Source organism: Salvelinus sp. IW2-2015, unplaced genomic scaffold, assembly GCF_002910315.2.
Source record: "Salvelinus sp. IW2-2015 unplaced genomic scaffold, ASM291031v2 Un_scaffold2899, whole genome shotgun sequence".
Classification (NCBI taxonomy): Eukaryota; Metazoa; Chordata; class Actinopteri; order Salmoniformes; family Salmonidae; genus Salvelinus; species Salvelinus sp. IW2-2015.
The window spans coordinates 38,702-47,100 of NW_019944197.1; positions in this window are offsets into that span (position 1 = coordinate 38,702).

An 8,399-nucleotide genomic window follows, 5' to 3' on the forward strand; every position below is an offset into this window, starting at 1 on the left:
TCATTATTACGGTGGGCAGTATTTATACAGTCCCTCCAGGATTCCCTCCAGCTGACCTCATTATTAGTGGTGCAGCATTATCCCTCCAGGATTCCCTCCAGCTGACCGCATTATTAGTGGTGCAGCATTAACCCTCCAGGATTCCCTCCAGCTGACCGCATATTAGTGGTGCAGCATTATCCCTCCAGGATTCCCTCCAGCTGACCGCATTATTAGTGGTGCAGCATTAACCCTCCAGGATTCCCTCCAGCTGGACCGCATTATTAGTGGTGCAGCATTAACCCTCCAGGATTCCCTCCAGCTGACCGCATATTAGTGGTGCAGCATTAACCCCCAGGATTCCCTCCACCTGGCCGCATTATTAGTGTGCAGCATTATCCCTCCAGGATTCCCTCCAGCTGACCACATTATTTAGTGGTGCAGCATTATCCCTCCAGGATTCCCTCCACCTGGCCACATTATTAGTGGTGCAGTATTAACCCTCCAGGATTCCGCTGCGTTTTTTAAAAATAGGTGCAGGCCAAAATGCTTGATGTTGCTGCTGTTATTCTGACAATTTTTTCATGGTAATTTCCTGACGAATTTGTTTGAATTTGTCACAAAAATTGCTGACCTGCTGCTTGATTGGAACATTTAATGACTGTAGAATGCAGTGATTGGTCAAATTTGCCCTGTATAATATGGCTGGAATTGTTGAGACTTATTATACTGAACAAAATTATAAAGGCAACATGTAAAGTGCTGGTCCCATTTTTCATGAGCTGAAATAAAAGATCACAGAAATCTTCCATATGCACAAAAACGTTATTTTCTCTCCCCATTATTTAACCAGACAAGTCAGTTAAGATCAAATCTTATTTACAATGACGCCTAGAACAGTGGGTAACTACCTTGTTCAGGGGCAGAATGACAGATTTTTACCTTGTCAGCTCAGGGATCTGTCTAGCAACATTCGATTACTGGCCCAACGCGCTAACCACTAGGCTACCTGCCGCCCCGTTCATTCACTCTGCCTACTATACCTGTCAAGCCACACTATTGATATTATTCTAGTCAGTGTTTATAGACCCCAGTGTATGGACACTACAATTGGATAAAACAGTTTTTTATTTGACTATAGAATCAACACATCGTACAATGAAAACTTGGTGCAAGTAATGGGCTGTGTCTAGTTACAAATAACAAACACACCGCAAGTGTCAAAATCGCAATGCTTGTATTGAGTAAATGCAATGATTATGTGGAGGCGCATATCACATTCGAGCTTTGGGTTTATATTCCGTTTATATTCCGTTTATAGCGTTTCCATGTTGTGATGTGCCTCTTCCAATCGAGAGCTGTTCAGTACGAGGAGCGCACCGTGCGAGTAGGAGGAGCCGTGTCTGTCAATCATCAACAAAGCGACAACTTGTTGTTCTCTGGACGACATGCTTGATACGGCCAGTTGACGTAACAGTGGTATAGTTCTATGTCGCAGTTCACGTAGCCACGTCGGTTGACGTAGCCTCGCAAGCCAATCGCAGAATGTGACGACAAAACCGAAGCAAATCGTGCAATCATGTCAGGTTGATATCAATATTTCAATTTGGTCACATCGCACAGTGTGACATTACAATCATCGTAAAACACTGAATCTGACGTACAGTGTGGGAAGACCTTAACCAGAGCACAATCTCCATATATTTGCCTACTCACACTAATTAAATCCAATGTTATATGTCACATGCGCCGAATACAACAGGTGTAGACCTCCCAGTGAAATGCTTACTTACAAGCCCTTAACCAACAATGCTGTAAGTTAATAAATAAAATACAAATTATGGTTAAGTAAAAAATAGAAAATAAAAGTAACAAATAATTAAAGAGCAGCAGTAAAATAACAAGTGAGGCTGAAACTGTTGAAAACTGTTGCCCTAATTAAAGAAGCATTAAAACTGGCCTTTAGACACATTATCAATGGTGCAGTATTATACAGCCCTCCAGGATTCCCTCCAGCTGACCACATTATTAGTGGTGCAGTATATACAGTCCCTCCAGGATTCCCTCCAGCTGACCTCATTATTAGTGGTGCAGTATTATACAGTCCTTCCAGGATTCCCTCCAGCTGACCTCATTATTAGTGGTGCAGTATTATACAGTCCCTCCAGGATTCCCTCCAGCTGACCGCATTATTAGTGGTGCAGTATTATACAGTCCCTCCAGGATTCCCTCCAGCTGACCGCATTATTAGTGGTGCAGCATTATCCCTCCAGAATTCCGCTGCGTTTTTAAAAAATAGGTGCAGGCCTATTGCTTGATATTGCTGCTGTTATTCTGACATTTTTCATGGCAATTTCCTGACGATTTCGTTTGAATTTGTCACAAAATTTGCTGACGTGCTGCTTGATTGGAACATTTAATGACTGTTAAAATGCAGTGATTTGTCAAATTGCCCTGTCATAATATGGCTGGAATTGATAGACTTATTATACTGAACAAAATTCTAAAGGCAACATGTTAAGTGCTGGTCCCATGTTTCATGAGCTGAATAAAAGATCACAGAAATCTTACATAAGCACAAAAAGCTTATTTCTCTCAGGTATTGTGCACAAATTTGTTAAATCCCATTTCTTCTTTGCCAAGATAATCTATGCACATGACTGGTTGGCAAATCAAGATGCTGATTAAACAGCATGATCATTACACAGGTGCACCTTGGACAGTAAAAAGCCACTCTAAAATGTTACAGTTTTGTCACACAACACAATTTTGAGGAGCATTCAATTGGCATGCTGAGTGCAAGGATGTACAGCAGAGCTGTTGTCAGAAAATGTCATGTTAATTTCTCTACCATAAGCCGCTCCAACGTCGTTTTAGAGAATTTGGCAGTACGTCCAACCAGCCTCACAACCACAGACCATGTGTATGGCATTCGTATGGCGCAGCAGTTTGTTGACAACGAACACAATTGCATTTTATTGAGGGAATTTTAAATGCACAAAATACCGTGACGATATTCTGAGGCCCTTTTTTTTTTTTAAGTATCTGTGACCAACAGATGCACATCTGTATTCCCAGTCGTGAAATCCATAGATTAGAGCCTAATTAATTATTTGACTGATTTCCTCGTGTGAAACTGTAACTCAGGAAAATATTTGAAATTGTTGCATGTTGCGTTATAACTTTGTTAAGTATAATATGTAAAAAATAATAATAATAAATAAACATTTCAATTTGGGTTGATCGTGTTAATTACCATTTACAGAGTTTTTAAAAATGCTCTTATGCACAATTTAACCGGGAGAGCTCCCATAGCTCTCCCCATAGAGAACTCCCATTATTTAACCAGGCAAGTCAGTTAAGATCAAATTCTTATTTACAATGACGGCCTAGGAACAGTGGGTTAACTACCTTGTTCAGGGCAGAATGACAGATTTTTACCTTGTCAGCTCGGGATCCGTCCTAGCAACATTTCGATTACTGCCCAACGCGCTAACCACTAGGCTACCTGCCGTCCCGTTCATTCACTCTGCCTACTATAACCTGTCAAGCCACACTATGATACTATTCTAGTCAGTGTTTTTATAGACCCCAGTGTATGGACACTACAATTAGATAAATACCGTTTTTATTTGACTATAGAATTCACACATCGTTACAATGAAAAACTGGTGCACGTAATGGGCTGTGTCTAGTTTACAAAATAACAAAACACACCGCAAATGTCAAAATCGCAATGCTTGTATTGAGTAAATGCAATGATTATGTGGAGGCGCATATCACATTCGAGCTTTGGGGTTTATATTCCGGTTTATATTCGGTTTATAGCGCCTTCCATGTTTGATGTGCCTCTTCCAATCGAGAGCTGTTCGGTACGAGGAGCGCGCGGTGACAGAGGTGAGAGGAGCCGTGCTGTCAATCACAACAAAGCGACAACTTGTTGTTCTTTAGACGACATGCTTGATACGGCCAGTTGACGGATCAGTTGTATATTCTATGTCGCAGGTCACGTAGCCACGTCGGTTGACGTAGCCTCGCAAGCCAATCGCAGAATGTGACGATATTTCAAATATTTCAATTTGGTCACATCGCACAGTTGACATTACAATCGCGTAAAACACTGAATCTGACGTACAGTGTGGGAAGACTTAACCAGAGCACAATCTCCATATATTTGTCTACTCACATGAATCAAATCCAATGTTACATGTCACATGCGCCGAATACAACAGTGTCGTTAGACCTCCCAGTGAAATGCTTACTTACAAGCCCTTAACAACAATGCTTTAAGAAGTAAAAAAAAAATTACAAATAAGTCTTAAGTAAAAAAAATTGAAATAAAAGTAACAAATAATTCATCAGCAGCAGTAGAATAACAAGTGAGGCTATATACAAGGGTTTCCGATCTCCTCCTTGAGGTCAGCTGGAGGGAATCCTGGAGGGACTGTATAATACTGTACTCAGCCAGATGCTTAGTAAACATATGCAAAACATATGATGCCTCTCCATGGTTGTCACACACACACACGGTGCGGTCAGCTCAAGGGAATCCTCCACACAGACCAAGCAGCCATGACCAATGGAAATGAGATGTGAAGGATAACCTGACCACAGATATTAGTAGAGGGAAACCTCTACCTACTCAACACTGTTAGAAATAGACTATAGAGGGATTCCCAATGGAAAGGATGTCATGAGAAAACCCCCACGCTGTTTGTTAGTAGAGTTCCCTGATCACACCATTGATATAAGCAAATTAGTATTTGTTTTTTCATCTATCTCAGATCACAGAGCAGCAAGTCTGTTCATTGTGCATTTTATATACAGTCCCAGTCAAACAATTTGGATACCTACTCATTCAAGGGCAAAAAAAAGGCCTTAATAAACAAGGTCTGATTGGTGGAGTGCTGCAGAGATGGTTGTCCTTCTGGAAGGTTCTCCCATCACCACAGAGGAACTCCGGATCTCTGTCAGAGTGACCATCGGGTTCTTGGTCACCAAGGCCCTTCTCCCCCGATTGCACAGTTTGGCCGGGCGGCCAGCTCTAGGAAGAGTCTTAGTGGTTCCGAACTTATTCCGTTTCAGATTGAATTCCTGCTCTTTCTCTGACATGCACTGTCAACTGTGTGGCCTTATATAGACAGGGGTGTGTCTTTCCAAATCATGTCCAATCAATTGAATGTACCACAGGTGGAGTCCAATCAAGTTGTAGAATGGAAACAGGATGCATTTGTGCTCAGTTTCAAGTCTAATAGCAAATGGTCTGAAYATCTTTTCGCTCTGTCATTATGGGGTATWGTGGTATTAAGTGATTAGTAAAGAACTGTAGGCACGCATGGCATAACTAAGTAGATTTGAATAAAAGCGTTYGCTAAATGYCATATACACYACCGTTCAAAAGTTTGGGGTCACTTAGAAATGTTCTTGTTTTTGAAAGAAAAGCAAAAAAAATTGTCCATTAAAATAACATAAAATTGATCAGAAATACAGTGTAGACTTTGTTAATGTTGTATATGACTATTGTAGCTGGAAAGGGCAGATTTTTTATGGAATATCTACATAGGCGTACAGAGGCCCATTATCAGCAACCATCACTCCTGTATTCCAATGGCACATTGTGTTAGCTAATCCAAGTTTATCATTTTAAAAGGCTAATTGATCACTAGAAAACCATTTTGCAATTATGTTARCACAGCTGAAAACTGTTGTTCTGATTAAAGAAGCWATAAAACTGGCCTTCTTTAGACTTGTTGAGTATCTGGAGCATCAGCATTTGTGAGTTCGATTACAGGCTCAAAATGGCCAGAAACAATGTACTTACTTCTGAAACTCGTCAGTCTATTCTTGTTCTGAGAAATGAAGGCTATTCCATGTGAGAAATTGCTAAGAATCTGAAAATCTCGTACAACACAGTGTACTACTCCCTTCACAGAACAGCGCAAACTGGCTCTAACCAGAATAGAAAGAGGAGTGGGAGGCCCCGGTKCAAGAACACAGACACTGTACAGATGAACTCTGCCCCACCTGCCCTGAATGACGGGTCGCCAKTGACTGGCAGAAAATCAAAAAAGGGAGGATGGACTCAGTCAACGAAAAAATGTAGAAAAATCAATGGTGTTGACAGAATAGAGAGAGAAAAAGGATAGAAAGGAGAGAGGGGGATGAAATGGCTGGATTGAAACGCTACTTACACTATATATACAGCAGTATGTATACTCCCCTACCGCAGGTAGCCTAGTGGTTACAGCGTCGGGCCAGTAACTGACAGCTTGCTGGATCGAATCCCTGAGCTTACAAGGTAACAATATGTCGTTCTGCCCCTGAACAAGGCAGTTTAACCCGCTGTTCCCCGTGCCCCGAAGACATGGATCTCGATTATGGCAAGCCCCGCCCGTCCCTGCACCTCTCTGATTCAGAGGAAGATGCATTCAGTTGTACAATTGACGAGGTATTCCCCCCGTTTCCCGTTGCTGACAGGAGTATAAAATTGAGCAGACAACCATGCAATCTCCATAGACAAACATTGGCAGTAGAATGGCCTTACTGAAGAGCTCAGTGACTTTCAATGTGGCACCATCATAGCCTTTTCCTTTCCCATGGCAAACTTGACCATAATTCTATCCTCCTGATTCCTGCTTACAAGCAAAAACTAAAACAGGAAGTACCAGTGACTCGCTCAATACGGAAGTGGTCAGATAACGCGGATGCTACACTAAAGGACTGTTTTGCTAGTACAGACTGGAATATGTTCCGGGATTCATCCAATGGCATTGAGGAGTACAGCACCTCAGTCATCGGCTTCATCAATAAGTGCATCGATGACGTCGTCCCCACAGTGACCGTACGTACATATCCCAACGAGAAGCCATGGATTACAGGCAACACCTGCATCGAGCTAAAGGCTAGAGCTGCCGCTTTCAAGGAGCAGGAGACTAATCCGGACGCTTATAAGAAATCCCGCTATGCCCTCAGACGAACCATCAAACAAGCAAAGCGTCTATACAGGATTAAGATTGAATCCTACTACACCGGCTCTGACGCTCATTGGATGTGGCAGGGCTTGAAAACTATTACGGACAACAAWGGGAAACCCAGATGCGAGCTGCCCAGTGACGCGAGCGTACCAGACGAGCGAAATGCCTTTTATGCTCGCTTCGAGGCAAGCAACACTAAACCATGCACGAGAGCACCAGCTGTTCTGGATGACTGTGTGATAACGGTCTCGGTAGCTGATGTGAACAAAACCTTCAAACAGTTCAACGTTCACAAAGCAGGTGGGCCAGACAGATTACCATGATGTGCACTCAAAGCAAAGCATGCGCAGACCAACTGTCAAGTGTCTTCACTGACATTTTCAACCTCTCCCAGACTGAGTCTGTAATACCTACATGTTCCATGCAGACCACCATAGTTCCTGTGCCCAAAGGAAGCGAAGGTAACCTGCCTAAATGATTACCGCCCGCATAGCACTCACGTCGGTAGCCATGAAGTGCTTTGAAAGGCTGGTCAGCAAGCATATCTGTTTTGTCCGAGTTTAAAAGTAGAACATTTGCCACTATCCACTTCCTTATGTCTGAAACACAGGCTTCAGAGGACAAACCATCCACAGAGACAAACTGATATCTTTCCAACAGATAAGATCTAAACCAGGCCAGAACTTGTCCGTGTAGACGAATTTGGGTTTCCAATCTCTCCAAAAGAATGTGGTGATGGTATCAAAAGCAGCACTAAGGTCTAGGAGCACGAGGACAGATGCAGAGCCTTGGTCTGACGCAGTCTCAGTGCTATAATGGGGTCTAAAACCAGACCGAAGCGTTTTGTGTACATTGTTGTCAGGAAGGCAGTGAGTTGCTGTGCAACTCAGACAAAACAGAGATGCTAGTTTTAGGTCCCAAGAAACAAGRATATCTTCTGTTGAATCTGACAATTAATCTTGATGGTTGTACAGTCGTCTCAAATAAAACTGTGAAGGACCTCGGCGTTACTCTGGACCCTGATCTCTCTTTTGACGAACATATCAAGATTGTTTCAAGGACAGCTTTTTTCCATCTACGTAACATTGCAAAAATCAGAAACCTTATGTTCCAAAATTATGCTGAAAAATTAATCCATGGTTTTGTCTCTTCTAGGTTGCTGCACAACTCACTCAACTGACTTCTACAGTGGAGCAAAAAAGTATTTAGTCAGCCACCAATTGTGCAAGTTCTCCCACTTAAAAAGATGAGAGAGGCCTGTAATTTTCATCATAGGTACACTTCAACTATGACAGACAAAATGAGAAAAGAAAATCCAGAAAATCACATTGTAGTATTTTTTATGAATTTATTTGCAAATTATGGTGGAAAATAAGTATTTGGTCAATAACAAAAGTTTATCTCAATACTTTGTTACATACCCTTTGTTGGCAATGACAGAGGTCA